The following is a 16488-nucleotide window of genomic DNA, read 5'->3' as shown; positions in this document are numbered from 1 at the left end:
CTATGTTCTTCCTGAGGGATATGATAATCTGAGCATCAGTAATATAAGCTATCAGGGAGAACCCAAAAGTTATATTAATGCTGGCAAGAGGGCTGATGTGAAGGGTAAATAGAAAAGGGACTCTGTAAACTAGAGATTTGAAGGAGGATTCAAAAGGAGGAATATATGCAACCTGGCGTCAGTTGGCATGAAATGATTTGAGCAAATCATGTGCAGGTTCTTGTATGCCCATCTCAGAAAGACGAGAACAAAAGTGTTGAACCTGGCAACCTTGTGGTGGTTTTCCCCAACTTTTTGCCTTCATACTTTCTGAGTTTGCTGACCTTGTTTAGACTTTACCACTTCTAAACTGTGCTAAAGTACTTATGGCCCTTCCCTAAAGCACTGTAACTTTGGGTTCCACTCAATTGGCACATTTAATTTACTTGTAACTTTCGCATAAGGTGGTATGGCCTGTACCCGGGACCTGCAAATTAAATGCCACTTGTGGGCCTGACGCAATAATTGTGCCATCCACTTAAGTAACCTTTTAAACATGTCTCGGGGCTGCCATTGCAGCCTATGTGTGCAGTTTTAAACTGCCATTTCGACCTGGAAAAATAGACCTTTTGCCAGGCCTAACACTACCTTTATAATACATATAGGTCACACCTAGGGTAGGTCCTAAACAGCTCAGATGGCATGATGCAGTGTATTTAAAAAGTTGGATATGAACTTTTAACCTTTACATGCCCTGGTACTGAAAAACCCTTAAATTTGTTTTTCACACCCACATATACCACATATACCAAGGGCTTGTAAATGAAATGCTACTAGTGGGCCTGCAGCACTTATAGTGACACCCACTTAAGTAACCCTTTCAAAATATGTCTCAGCCTGGTGTGCAGTGTTAAACTGCCATTTCGGGCTGACAAAATAAACCTTTTGCCAGACCTAAACCTTCATTTTCAACACATATAAGCCACCTATAATATAGGCCCTAAACAGTCCATTTTGCAGGGTGCATGTAAAAAGCTAGACATGTGTTTTTTGGTTTAAGATGTCTTTTATTGATTTTATCCACTGAAGAACAAATGAGCCAGTGTGCTCCACAATCATCAGGTAACAACCCGGCATGGTACTATCGTGCAATTGTCAAAAGGAACAATAAACTTGAATAAAAAACCCCTCTCCCCTTCCCCCTCCCCCCTCCCCTCTCCTCCTCAAAGAAAAATGTGAACTTGCGCAATAGGGATAGTGCAGCCCAATAGTTAGGCCCCCAGAACAGCTAAGTATCAAGTGTGTCAGGAGTGAGCGCCAGTGGGGGGTCTGTCAAATGTAATAGTCTAAGGTATTTGGGACATGTGAGTTCTGCAAATTCAGATGTCAAAAGTGCTACAAGAGGGGCCCAGAGTTCGTGGAAGGAGGCCTTGGGTTTGGTCAGGGAAAGCGAAATCTTTTCCATCCCCAGAATGGACCACACTTTGTGTATTTGAGTGGGAAGCATCGTGGAGCCCCAGTGTGTTAGGACGTTCTGTACTGCTGCTCCTAAAGTCAGGGCCATTGTTTGCCTCTCCGAGAGTGAAGCGGGAAGGTGATGGCGTTGGGGAGGCCAAGGAGGACATAGGCTGGGAATCTCGGGATCTGTGTATCGAAGTGGCAGTCCATCTCGTCTAGTATTTGTGACCAATATGACCCCAGGGAAGGGCAGTCCCAGAGCAAGTGAGTAATAGTAGCCGGCGTGCCGCAGCCTCTCCAGCACAATGGGCTACATGAGGGATTGCTCCTATGGAGCCGTACAGGCGTCAAATACCAGTAAGTGGCCAACATGGCGGCCGTTTCAATGGACGCCACATTGCGAGCAGTGTGACGGGCTTGATGGTAGATGTCCTTTCATTCCTTCGATGAGAGTTCCCTTCCCAGTTCACACTCCCACCGCAATTGCCCTGAGGTTTTTGCAGTGTCTGGGGGGGCCCTCATGAATTTGTACAGGTCTGACGTCAGGCGTGCATCGCTGTGCCTCGAGATTAGCCACCTCTCAAACGATGCAAGTAACCGCTCCGCACCCTCCCGCACCCCCACCTGCAACACCCAATGTCTAATCTGGAGATAATGATATTGTTCCGTTTCAGGAAGTCCAAGATCAGTGCGGAACTCCTCAAACGGGCAGAGGCCAGAAAGATCAAAGAAATGCCCGATGGAGCGAGCAGCGTCTGTCGTCCATGGACATGTGTTTTTAAGTTTTGCATGTCCGGGTAGTGAAAACCTCCTACATTCACTTTTTTACTACTGTAAGCCCTGCCTCTCCCATAGGATATTATTGGGTTGCCTCATTAGATTTAATTAGTGACAACTTTCAATTGAGAGCAGATCGGAATGTCGAGTTTGTTGTCTAAAGAATTGTAATTGAAAAACGTCTTTAATGAACTCAAGAGGGTCAAAACTTTTCCCGAAGGGACCCACAGCTGCAAGGTTCACCAAAATGTTAGGACTATTGAGGCAGGCCTGCTGTCGGCAGGAACGCGGATGGAGGCAACAGTATGAAGACCAAGGCAACATTTTATATAAGAACACCATTGGCAAGCATAAAAAGGCCATTAGAGAAGAAAAATCTCTCTTCTGTACAAAGAAAATTGAATCTGCAAGCTCCTCTTAATAACTTTTTGAAGTTATCCATCAGCTTGCAACTCCTCCAGTTTACTCAGAAATTGAGGGCTCAACTGAGCTCTGTAACAAGCTAAAAGGATTCTTCCATTCTATGGTTACTAATATTTACCAAGAATTTGTCCTGGCTAATCAGGAGGAGCTTCTGGACTCTTGCATTACTGACTCACGGCAGCAGAGCTGCTTAGGCACCAGTAAGGTGGAGGAGCTACATTCATTTTCTCCATCAGGGTTCCCCCTCTGACCTTAGATAAAATGGAGATTTACCTCTTGGGACCTTCATTAGCATGTCCACCTAAGATTCTCCAACTGGAAGCAAGCATAATAGTTCCGCCTCTAACTGCTATTATGAATAACGCAATTAATTCTGGGGGCTATTCTACGGAACGAAGCAGCTGTCAGGCTTCTTCTCAAAAAGCTCAATCTTGACCCCAATGACTTGAAGAACTATTGCCCTATCTCGCTGTTCCCTATCCGAGCTAACATCTTAACCATCATGTGTCCACATTTGGAGACCGCAGGCTGCAGAGGAGACCTCGAGCACCTGAGAGCGTACACACTTCAGTATATTTTTATGGGGACACAAGGACCATGTATTTACAGATGTCGCTATTGTAAATAATTACTTCCGGTTGGCAGTGAGGTGCCGCACTCGGAAACCACACGCTACAGAGTGCATCGTGAGCACCTGAGAGCGCAAACGCTTCTGGAAATTTTTATGGGGCCACGAGCACCTTTTACTTACAGACAGCATTTATCACTGCGCACCCGCTAAAAGGATACACCTTTCACGGGATCTTATTGCCAACACAAATACTTGCGTTTCGATCTTTGCTTATTAGTTCAGATCACCAATTCCATGATTCGACCGCACCGGTTTATGGAACTTCTAGTTAGATTTGGCATTTGAAGTCTCATCCAGCCGGGTTGGAATCATCACAGGTAGAGCAATTTTCTATATTATCCTCTTCATATTCAGCCCTGAGGAAGTCGCTTGAGCATTTCCGTTAAGCGACGAAACACGGGTGAGCTGGTTTTTTCGTTTGCTCTTTGTGAATAAATCATGGTCACTATCATAAATTCTTCTATTTTGGAAATTGACATTACTTTATAGTGGACATTTACATTATCTTACAGTGGTTGATACCTAATTGAACGTGTGCCCAGGTTTCTGCGTTGCAATGTGTAAAGTAATTGTGCAGCACACACACACACACACACACACACACACACAGTAACACAATGAATACACCACAAAAAAACTCCACAGGTTTAGAAAAATAGAGTACATGTATCTGAGCAAAATTAGACCTAAACAACAAAATATCCATTAATTAGAAGTCGAGATATGAATTATTAAAGAATAAACCAAAAGTAGTGATTAGAAGTCACTAGCGGTCAAAAACTTACTTGAGGGAGCAAGGGACTGGTGCAAATCCAAACTTCAGGCCCACCACAATGGAGGGCAGGCCAGCTACAGGACCCATGCCTGTCCCCCTGGGAAAGTACCTTGGATGGGCTTGATGCTTCGCTCATTTCCACACAGTTGGGTCTCTGCGTTGTCATCGAGATACACTGAAGTAAAGGCAATGTGTCATTACTGAACTGTGCAGAGCTTCATTGCCAGCCAAGCAGGCTGTGGAACCACTCTTGTCAGGCAGCTGTTGCATCAGCATCAAAGAGCGATGCAGCTGAAATTCAAATGCAGTTTTTTATGAAAACAGCTGCAAAACCAAGTCAAGTCAAGTCAAAGTAACTTTATTTTGGTCAACATGACCTAAAAAGTACAGCATATAAAACATTCATTTATGAAAATACATCAGAAGAATTTTTAAAACTTGACATTACAAGAGGGTTAAAAAACACTAACGGTATCAGTTGACAACTACATAGATTGAATTTAAAAAACGGGGGTGGAAAATGTACAGTGGAATCACAACACATATACATACAAGTTTGTTGAAAGTGCATAGTGCTTTATAAATAAATACCTTAAGTTAAAAACTTTAGTAGAAACAGGGAAAACCCTTCAAATAAGAAATATGTACCGTTGTACAAGGGGAGATTTTGCCAGATGACAGTACTAAACGTATCATCTACTATTTCTTGTCCAGTGGCTCGTTAGATGCTTTCAAAAATACACTTCTTGAGCACCACATAGAAAACAGGAATCCTGCGACTGAGTAGACAACTGGGATATTAAGATCGTACTTCAATATCCTGAACACTTCAACACAGTGCCTACTGCCCAGGTTCCTGCAAATCTGCACCAGCCATCTTTTTCTCACTTTGTTATAACCAGGGCAGCTGAAAGAAACATGCAGCTCTGATTCCTCTAGATAATCACAGGCAGGGCACCGAGCCTCATTCTGGGCTCTCCACTTCGATGTAAAACAGAGGAGAGGCAGAACCCCAAATCTAAATTGTAGATAAAGTTTCCTAGCGGTCACAGGTTTAATAAGATCTAGAACTTTCTTGTAAGTAGAACTATCCTTTATTTCCAAGAAGGCTTTAGTTAGTTTACCTATATTAGAGCTGGAAAGCAATAAAGCCATTCTGTGGTTCTCATAATGAGCCTTCATTTGTTTCCTGGAGATTAGTGGGCAAGCTAGCTCTGGGTTAGCCCAACACTCCCCCAGGCCCATATCTATCAACAAATGTTTGATGTGGGAAAACCAGGGCAATCTAGCAGCACCCCTTATCTTCAGAACTTCCGAAAATTCTTCTTTGTATGGGAGAAGTCCAGGAGTCGACCACAAGCGACGCCAATACAGTAGAGGTCTAAGACTCAACACTTCTCCTAGTGCCATTAGTCCTACATCTAAACGAGTGGAATTAGAGGAGTGCTGCACGGCAGCCTAAATAGGTTCCTGATATAATGATTCTCAACCTGTGATAAGGACTTGGAGTTACAGTGACCCCAGAGCTCTGCACCATAGAATGCGCCCCCTCGTGCCTGAGCCCTGTAGATTTCTAGGGCCGGACTGACTGCGCTCTTGTCTGATTTTTTAAAAGCCTTCGTGATGCCCCCTGTCGACTGGGCTAGCTTTAATGTTGACTTCGCTATGTGCGCCCCCCAGTCCATAGACTCAGTGATGGTGATGCCTAGGTATATAAAAGATGTCACTCTTTCCAGGTGTTTACCGTTAAGTGAAGGATTTGGAAGGGTGCTCTTTGGTTTGTTAAACACCATTAATTTTGTTTACTGTAAGTTAATCTCAAGACCTCTTTCTTCACAGAATAACTGAAATCTATCCAAAACCCTTTGAATCCCCATAGGTGATATAGACACCAAAAGTGTGTCATTGGCAAACATCATAGCCGAGATCCTGCTTGAAGCTAATATTGGGGCATCTAAATCTAATTCTCTTTCTTGCATCAGAGCGTCTATCAGGCCATTGATGTAACCTTTCTATTATAGGGCTGAGTTCCTCTTTGATAATGGCTCTCATCTGAGTCTGCAAGTTTAATACCAAAGTCGTCACCCACCCAGGCTGATCAGTGGCTTGAAATATGGGATCTACCGCAGGACTATCCACCAGGGGCTGTTCTATATCTACAGTGTGACCCTGCGTTTTTTTCCTTTTAGCTAGCGGCTTCACTTTTGATCTTACTTTAGCTTTAGTGTTTCTATCTAACTGAGGGCGAACACTGCAGTTCAGGGACTCCCTACATGTCATATCTAAATTTAGCGGTAGGTCATTGGACAACTCAATGGGTATTGCTTCTATTTCACATGGTGAGTTGGAGATCAATGAGTCAGAATCTTGGTTTGGTGTAATAGATAAACGCCTTTCGGTCTGTTCTATTTCAGAGGCCACAGCTCCAAGGGCTTTCTCCAACATCCTATCTATTGATGTGGGTTTGGCGCCAGGTTTAGGTGGAGATGGGATTAGTTTCTTGGTAGGACAAGCCCTTTTACCCATCTTAGAAATATTTCAGGGAAAGGAAAACAAGAGAAAAAAGGAATTTAGGCAAATAACTAAACAAACCAATATAGTATACAAGGTAAAAACTACATGCAAAAAAGAGTTTTTGCGTCTTTAGCAGGTCCTTGCTGGTGACAGGTATGTCATTAAGCCGTTCCTGTGGGCTTTCGATCTTAAGGAACCAAAAGGCAAGTAACAGTACCTTTATTTCCAAGACCATCTTGGCAGAATTTAGGGGGGTGGCCCGGCCCGGCCTCTTCTGGCCCCTGGCGGCCAAAGACGGCCCGCCCTTTGCCCGGGCTTAGCCCGGCGCCTGCCCGCAAGCATCCCGCGTCGCGGAGATCTTAGGCAGTTAAATGGCCCTGGTGAAGGTAGGGGAGGGCTGCCGTCCCCTCGCGGCCCCGCTGCTTCGTGGGGCTGCGAGTTCTGCCCCCAAACGCTGCTCTTCAGCCACTCGCTGCAGCACCGCGTCTCCCGCGAAGCGGGAGGCGCAAGAAGTAGAAATAGCCCCCGGTCAAGGTAGGGGGGCTGCCGTCCACTCGCGGCCCCGCTGCTTCCTGGGGCTGCGTGTCCTGCCCCAAAAAGCTGCTCTTCAGCCACTCGCTGCAGCGCCGTGTCTCTGCAAAACCCACTTCTGAGGGCCAGAGCTTGAAGGAAGCACCTCAGGCAAGAGTAGGACTCACAGACAGAGTCCAGCAGCATCAGAAGAATTGTGTGAAGTTGTTTGTTTCCCTGAGACCAAAGAAAGAAGGAGGCAAGCCAGCAAGCTCTTGGAGATCACTTGGAGGGAAGACGAAGTCCTTCCATCAGAGTCAGGGAACAGCAGGCAGCAAGGGCAACAAGCAGAAAATCAGTCCAGTTGAGTCCTTTAAGCAGCCCAGCAGTCGTACTCACAGAAGTTCAGGTCAAGATCCAGAAGTGTCTTATTTTAGAGGGTTAGAGACCCAGTACTCATACCAAAAAGTGCCTTTGATGTAGGGAATGACTTCAAAGCAGCTCTCTGAAGTTCACAATGATCCCTTTCAACCCAATCTTGTCAGCCAGGCTATCTGTGGGGGTAAATTAGTGCCTTGCCTGTGGAGAGGACGCTACCTATTGAAGTGTAAGTGTCAGTCCCTCCCATTCCTCCCGGCCCAGGAAGACTCATCAGAATGCAGATGAATGCAGGTGAGTGCTCAGATTGCAGATGAGTCCCAATTTCCTGTGTTTGTGGCTTACTAGAGGGAATACACAAAGTGTAGCTCTCACCCAACCCAGACGTGTATTGGGAACAGGATGCAAAGCACATAAAGTTATCAGCAAAATCCAACATCACCAGTAAGGAGGATTTATCATTACCATTCCAAACATATGAAATACGAAAAAGCTACTCGTCTCTGATCAAGAATCACAGCTTAAAAGTGTATTAAGGACTTCCCAATACTAACTTATGAGATGAGTTGACTTCACAGTAGTGAAAACAAAACAGGCTGTTGGTCACTACAGGACATGCAAAACATAGAAGTGCATGCCCTACCTATTACTTACATTGCACCCTGCCCTTAGGGCTACCTAATGCCTACCTTAGAGGTGACTTATATGTAATAAAAAGGGGGTTTAAGGCCTAGCTAGTAGTTTTAAATGCCATGTCGAAGTGGCAGTAATCTATACACACAGGACCTTCAGTGGCAGGCCTAAGACAGGTTTGAAAGGCTACTTCTGTGGGTGGCACAATCAGTGCTGCAGGCCCACTAGTAGCATCTGAAGTACAGGCCTGGGTATATGTTATACCATGTTACAAGGGACTTACAAGTAAAGCAAAGATGCCAAACAGGTGTAAACCAAAGATGCCATTTATTTATTTATTTAAAACATTTTGTATAGCGCGAACAAGACCCCGAGGGGTATCAGGGCGCTTCACAATAATGAAAAAGGAGAACAAGGAAAAAGGGGAAGATTAGAAAGGAAGTATGAGAGGAAAAAATATTGAGCTTATAAAAATGTACAAGGATGCGCACAAGCATTACTTGGTACGGTAAGGTAGACACCAATAGGTATTACAGTTGTTAGGCCATAAAAGAGAAGAAAACATTAAGGACAGAGGACCAATGGTCATTTAAGGCAGGAACCTGTTCATTAGGAGTGTTTTTACTTCATGTTTAAAAGCAGCTGTTTAGGGAATTCTGCGGATTTCCGGAGGGAGCGAGTTCCAGATATTCAATGCCGAGCCAGAGAGGGCTTCAGTCTTGTTCTCTTTTTGCGAAAGGTCCGAGGTTTCAGTAAAGAGAATTCTGACTTCTTGCCGACAGCCAATGCACCTTAGCACTAGTCAGCAATGGTAAAGTGCCCAGATTCGTACAGCCAACAAAATGAGATTAGAAGAATATTAGAAGGAAGGCAAAATGTTTGGGGTGACCCTTCAGAGAGGCCTATTTTTCAAAAGAAATGCACTCTATTTAGACGCTAATAAGACATCTCTAGCCAAACTACAACTGGTGCAAAATACGGCCACAAGGCTGACATTAGATATTCCAAAATATATGTCAGTCTCAAAAGGGTTGGGTGAACATTACTGGATTCCTGTTCAGAAGCCGGTCACATTTAAAGCTATGTGTATTGTTCATAAAGCACTGTATAGTGCCAGTCCAGGGGGATTTAAAACCATATTCCAATGGCACTCTCTTTGCAGACTTCACAGATCAGCAGCTCACAACTTAGTTGTCATCCCCAAAGTTCGGAGGAAGGGATAGAGATCAGAGCCTTTTCGGTTGTAGCTGCCAAGACCTGGAAATCCCTCTCCCTTCTTTTAACTGGTATAAAACTGCATGATCCTTTTAGGAAGGCCTTAGAAGCCGGCCTTTTCTCTCTGTAATTTGGCAAGGGCAATGGGAAGGGTACTCTCAAGATTGGCGTTCTCCGCCTTGACACCTTTGGGCATTGCTGCACTTTAAAACTTTATGTAATTTCATTTCAATGGAAAAGGGATCGTTGCTGTCACAATTCTGAAAATGCTACTTTTAGAAAGTTTACATTTTCTTTCATTTGGTGCCAACAGTCTGTTTCCTGGGTCACATGACTCGGTGTAGCTGGCAGTTGGTCTTTGTGTATTACTCCCAGACAATGGGACAAAGGGGGAATAGATGTTGCCAGGATGGGCCATCTCTGGCAGGATGAGGGAGAGGTTCTGTCAGGTACCCCTCTTGCACATCACAAACACTCTCACTTAGCACACTCACAAAGTGTACCATACTAGTCTTTTGTGTCCACAGGCAAGCTGGGGCCATGGCAGGAATGTATGACGTTACATCTGAAGAACCGGGGTTTAACCCAGCGGCCTCAGGGGCGCGCCTAAGATGTTCGAGTTCACCTGTCTTGGTATTCAAAGACACAGAATACTTCTGGATGGCGTCAGAGACCAAGTTTATTAGCTGCAGCTAGTAACAGTGATCCTAGAAATACATCACGGTGTAAATTCTCAGGAGACTGCTCATTTTACTAAGACGAGACGTCTCCTTTTATACCCAATATTCACATTATAAATGTACACCCACTGCACTAAATTCTAGCCAATAAGATACATTTTCAAACAAAGTATCACATAGCAAAAACTCAATTTACAGTATCCCAACCCAAAAGTTAATTATTAGGAATGTCCCAAATTCAATCTCCACAAGCCGGACAAACCTATAATTGAAAGCATAACCCATGTAATGAAGAAACATAAAAAAGAAACAGTAACAGATGCTGAACAAGATAAGGTATGTGCAAGGAAACTAAAAAGTTAACAATGTCCTGAACATTGATTGGCAATCTCAAACAAAGATCGATCAGGGAAATTGGCTTTGCGAGGTCAGTTTCAGGTGAAGAGGTCAGTTTCTTACAGTTCATTTCAGAGTCAAAAAGAAACCTAGTTAATGTATACATGAACTAAGAAGGCCAGGCCACTTTATTCGCCAGGTTACCTTTACAGGCCTACGTGAGGGCAACACAAAATGGTGGCACAGAACAAAATGGAGTCAGACTCGAGAATTACAGAACCTCAGATCCTCCTTTTGCCATTACGTAGGCAATAACCTAAGACTCATGTTAATCTGAATCTAGGTCTATATCGACATTCATTAGGTCATCAAAGTGTTGCTGTAGCATCATTTTATTATTCTCAACTTCTCTCGGGACAGGTCTCCGAACACACATAGTAGCACAAAGACTACAAATGGCAGGACCACACTGGATGCAAAGACAACAAGAGAAAAGGATGGCTAAAACCATACCAAGGAATGTCAGAATCTTCCATCCCCATTTGGACAGCAGTCCCCAAAACCATCCCGTCAATGACCAGTCTCCTTCGTCTACATGTATAGACTCAGAGATCTTATGCAACCTAGAGATGGCTAGGTACACTGTAGGGGCATTATCTGGTATGTAAACACAGCAACTGGATCCGATCAATTTACATACCCCTCCTCGATCTGCAAGTATGATGTCTAATACCATACGGTTCTGTAAAGTCATAAGGAGACCCGCTTGAAGCTCAGCTGTAACATTACTGAGAGCACCTGCTGTCTCATTAATAGTAGCTTCAACAACGCGGACAAGCTGTCGAATATGCCTACTATTGATCATAGGACCCCAAAAGGGGCAAGAAGCCCTTGAAGAAATCTCCTACTTCGTGTGCTGCAGTATCTTCCTGATTGAAGACACCTTTACCATATCTCGTTCTATGATAGTCTGAAGCAGTAGTGTATGTAGGGGGAAGCAAAAACACCACATAACATGTTCCTGAAAAATCAGGTGGCAACCATGTGTAGGCTCTGTCATGACAAACAAAATATGTGCCTTTAGCTGGCATAAACGGTGGAGAATTCCGGGATGAATAGACATAGGTTTGAGCACACACACTCTTACCTAGCTGACTTTCGGATTCCGACCAGTACCTTGCAGGCAAAAAATGGCCTCGGTGGGGTACAATCCAAATAGGGGAGACCTTTTTCGTCTCTCCTTCTCTGTCAAGCTGGTACTATATCCAGTCACGTTCCAACCAACATAAGCCTGCACCTCATCCTTAGGGATAGTATTATATGCATCAATATCTCGGATCATAGCTACTGTTCCCCTTATCAAGGCACTATTGCTGGAGTTATCTTTAAGGGAACGTAAGGGGCGTACCTCATTTGCATAGAAAAACATGGTCTGAAAAGCCCACACAGACCCATTAAAAGAAAAAGGCAAAACCAAATATGGCATACCTTTATCTGTCATATGAGGCATAAGACCACAAACCCAACAATTAGTGGTATTTACTACTAACTGAGGCTGATGCAACAACTGCATGAACGAGTTGTTGATAAATTCTGATCTCCTTGTTTGTTCATGTTCAGGCAACGTATAAAACTGGTGCAAAGAAACAGTAGTGAAAGAAAGCATACTTTGGGAGGTGGGTGCAGATGTCTGTTGTGTAACATAGACAATCCAACCCACACAAGCTAATGTGATACTTAAAAACATCAAAAAGCACAATATTATAAAACATTTGTTACATATCAATGTTCAAAATCTTGTCTTAAGATCTTTTCTCTCAACATCTCTTTCAGTTACAACAGACTCCATCCTCTAACGTGCTGCTCGCGGCAATTTTCCTTCTTCACTCAAGTGTGCGTCCAGGCGTTCTAGACGTCCCTAGAACCGCAGACCTTTTGTCAATACGCGTGCCACCCCTTAAGTCTTATACCGTGACCCTGTAGCTGAACCCGGATAGTGGCTCAAAAAAGAAAAAGAAAAATAGTCTCTTGTCTGAAAGAGTGTGATTCACAAAAAAATTCAGATTTTATTTGTCCTTTTTAGACCTTAAGTTGTAGCGTTCTTTACCAAGCACAGTTTGATCCTGAAAGAGTGTCTCTGGATGCGTAGTATCAAATCTCAAACACGGCGGCACAGCTTCTTGCAAGACTTCATTATCCGCACGTTCTGACTGAGTCCATTCCAGATGTGCATCGCTAAAAGGTACAAATCTTGGAACCCTTTCACTCTCGGAATCGGCAACACCTTCCCGAACCCACTTATCGTACGGTAAGGGCAAAGGTATCTTCTTGCAATGGGTACCATGTACCCAGTTTTTCTTGCTGAACACCTTAATAGCAGTCCGAGTTGATAACAGGACTTGGTATGGACCGGTCCATCTTGGTTCCAAGTTCTTTGACCTCTGGAAATTCCTGGTTAGAATCCAGTCGCCAGGTTGAATCGTGTGGTTTGTGTCTATAGAAACTGAAGGCAAAGTGTCATGGACCTGTTGGTGAAGAACACGCAATTTAGCAGTCAAATCATGTAAGTAGTTAACCAACATAGGGTACTCAATATCACTGTACTTCTTAGGCCTCGGCACACCCCAGACATTCGCCGGGCGTCCAAAAACAATCTCGTATGGGCTAAGTCCCACGCGAGAATGTACTGTCGTTCTTGTGGACAAAAGTGCCAATGGTAAGGCATCGGGCCATGTAAGACCAGAGCTCGCTTGCACCTTGGCCAACTTCAGCTTCAGAGTGCCATTATAGCACTCAACCAGGCCTGCTGAGTGGGGGTGATTCGCAGCGTGAAATTTCTGTTTGATACCCAGACACGCACATACTTTCTTCATAATCTGACCCACAAATTCCCTTCCATTATAACTCCATACCATCCTCGGCAAGCCATATCTGGGAAAGAATTCTTTGAGCAAAACCTTGGCTGTAGACAAGGCAGTATTATCCTTTAGGGGGTAGGCCTCTATCCATCTGGAAAAGGCACAAACAACCACAAGAACATACTTCAAGTTATTGCATCTTTCCATATGAATTTAGTCTATCTGCAGCACCTCGAACGGATACGTTGGAGGAGCAAAATGACCCGCTAGAGTTGGGGTTCCCTTTCCAGGATTATGCATCAAACAAATCATGCAGTGTTTAACCAAATTCTCAGCACACTTAGGAATTCCACCATTCTGCCATACCGGAGCCAACAACTTACATATCCCTTTTGAACTAATGTGAGCCAGCCCATGAGCCATAGTAACCACCGGAAGTACATATGCATCCGGCAACAACCATCGCCGGTCCTCTGACAACTCAACCCAACAGCCTGTCGAATCCAACATTCCCGTACTCTCTCTCCACATACTCAATTCTTTCTCAGTAGCTTCTGCCTGAATCATCTTCACACTTTCTGTTGTATCTTCACACATTCCTCCTTCCACAACCCATCTGGCAGGACCTGCAACATACATCCGACTCGGCACATCTTTCGCTGTTTCTCTCGTTACTTCATCTGCAAACATATTCCCTCAACCCACATCATCCGTAACCTTCTTATGCACACTACACTTTACTATCGCAATTTGGGTCAGCAAAGTGAGTGATTCAAGAAGTTCACTCACTAGTTGTCCATGCTGAATTTTTGTACCATGGGAAGTAAGAAATCCTCTCTCTTTCCACAAACGACCAAAACTGTGAGCCACGCCAAATGCATATTGGCTGTCAGTAAAACATTCACTCTCTTTCCTTTTGACAACACACACGCTCTAGTCAATGCTATCAACTCTGCTGCCTGCGCTGAATTCTGTGCAATACGTGCTGTTTCAACAATCGTGTGCAAAGTTGTGATAGCATATGCTGCAGTCGTCTCTCCATTCGGAAGCTTAAAGCACAAACCATCTACCCATAGGGTACCATCAGGATTCGAAAGAGGAGTATCTTTCAGATCAACTCTACCCTTAGTTTCCTCCTCTGTCCGGAGAAAACAGTCATGCTGTTCCTGAGCATCTGTCTCTACAAAAATTGGCAACAATGTAGCTGGATTCAATGTGTTGCACCGCTTGATGTGCACATGGCTAGCCAAAAGCGTCAACTCATAACCTGACAAACGTGCACTGGTAAGATGTTGAGTCTTTGTTCTATTCAATAGGGTATCCACTGCATGTGGAACCAACACAATCAATGTATTATCCAATACCAAACCAGCAGACTGTCGGATAGAAACAGCCGCTGCCGCTGTAGCTCTTAGACAACTAGGCAATGCCCTAGCTACCGGATCTAAAGTGGCTGAAAAATACGCACATGGGCGCTGCTTGTCTCCAAATTGTTGCGTCAACACTGACAACGCACAACCTTCTCTCTCGTGTACATAAAGTGTAAAATGTTTACTATAGTCGGGGGTACCCAACACCGGAGCAGAACACAATGCATCACGCAATTCAGAAAAACTCTTCTGACATTCGTCAGACCAAGGAAGAGGGTGTGGTGTGTCCTTAAGAGTAAGTGCCAACAAAGGTTTCGCTAACAAAGAAAAATTCGCAATCCACTGTCTACAATACGAGGTGATACCTAAGAAGGCACGCACCTCTCTCTGTGTGCATGGCACAGTCATTTGGGCAATCGCTTGAATACGCTCTGGGGTCAATCGTCTTCCTTCCTTCGACAAGAGATGACCTAAGTAGGTCACTTCTTGTCGGCAATACTGCAACTTCGAAGGTGACTCTTTATGATGAAGGTCAGACAGGTGTGGCAACAAAGAAAGAGTAACTTCTTTACAAATCTCTTCATCATCAGCAGCAACCAACAGATCATCAACATACTGGATAAGAGTAGCACCAGAAGGCAATGCAAAAGTATCAAGGTGAGTTTTCAAAGCCTGACTATAAATGGAGGGACTCTCACAATAACCTTGAGGAGCGTGTTTAAACCGGAAACTGCGGCCTCCTAAAGAGAAGCCAAAAATATCCCTACTTTCCTCAGCAATCGGAATAATGAAGAAAGCGTTCTTCAGATCAATAACAGAATACCAAGAAGCTGAGGCAGGGATCATAGTCAATAAAGCAGTAATGTCTGGGACAACAGGAAACTGTGGCACAACAATCTTATTGACCTCTCGAAGGTCGATCACAAACCGATACACAGGTGGCTGAGAAGAGTCAGTACACTTAAGGACAGGCAGAACAGGACTATCACACACATTACCTCTCGTTTCTTCAACCACACCTTTCTCAACCAAATCATAGATAATCGCTAGAAGAGCTCTTTCGCCATCACTGGAAATTTTGTACTGAGGAATGCGATTTAATTTAGCATTCGACTTAAGGGTAACAACGTAGGGTGGAATCTGCAAGAAACCAACATCATTAGGACCTGTAGCCCAAAGAGTATCAGGGAGAGAACGCAGTTCCAGTGGAAGGTGATCCTTAGACAGATACATCGGGGAAATCACTTTCTTACCCACCGTAAGATGTACTCCCAAAGGAGAACAATGCATTCTCGCCACAGCCAGTTGTTAGAATAAGGGGAGCCTCCAATTCACAAGGACCAATAGAAAGGGGCAAAAGACAAGAAACCGGGTTACGAACTGGGGCGCCAGAAAATCCTACCGAAACATTAGTCAAGCCAGACAAGGGTGCGCCAGGGAGTTTAGAGTGCATGATAGAACTCTTTGCTGCACCAGTATCCAGAAGAAAAGGTTCTGCCACACCTGATGTAATCACTTCAACATAAGGTCCACTCTGGTCCACTGGTACTGACACTACTCCCTCCCTTTGTCCATGGCTGTCCTCACTATCATTAAAAGCAGCCCTCTCACTTCCAACATAATGTTCATCAGTGTAGTACTGGGCGGACTGGACGGTTGGAACATTCTGTTGGTCAAAATAATTTATAGAATTCTGAGGGGAAAAGGAACGTTCATTCTGGGGAAACGTATCACGTCCCCTACCCCTAGGTACTTGTTGGAAACCACCACGACCTCTCAGACCAGACATACTATTCGCACGCTGTAGCAAGATTGGGCAACTATTCTTGAAGTGACCTTCCTCTTTACAATAAGCACACTGATTAGGGCCTAGCGGGAGTCGTGAAGCAAAAGACTCAGGCTTCTGCAACAGTTTCTGAAACTGTGGGGGTTGCTGAAACTGACGCTGATT

At 44.3% G+C, this 16488-nt stretch overlaps 1 long non-coding RNA gene across 3 annotated transcripts in view; it reads right to left on the bottom strand.

Annotated features, from left to right (window-relative positions):
- LOC144828889 (uncharacterized) overlaps nt 1-16488 on the bottom strand; it is a 164660-nt gene that overhangs the window by 63653 nt on the left and 84519 nt on the right. For all 3 annotated transcript variants that reach the window (XR_013610552.1, XR_013610553.1, XR_013610554.1), the window contains exon 2: nt 4054-4334. This is a non-coding gene — a long non-coding RNA (uncharacterized LOC144828889). The remainder of the gene's footprint in view (nt 1-4053; nt 4335-16488) is intronic.

This window comes from Lissotriton helveticus, chromosome 4_1 (genome assembly GCF_964261635.1).
Source record: "Lissotriton helveticus chromosome 4_1, aLisHel1.1, whole genome shotgun sequence".
Taxonomy (NCBI): domain Eukaryota; kingdom Metazoa; phylum Chordata; class Amphibia; order Caudata; family Salamandridae; genus Lissotriton; species Lissotriton helveticus.
Note: the sequence above shows the minus strand (reverse complement) of the source record. Positions and strands in the feature narration are given on the sequence as shown.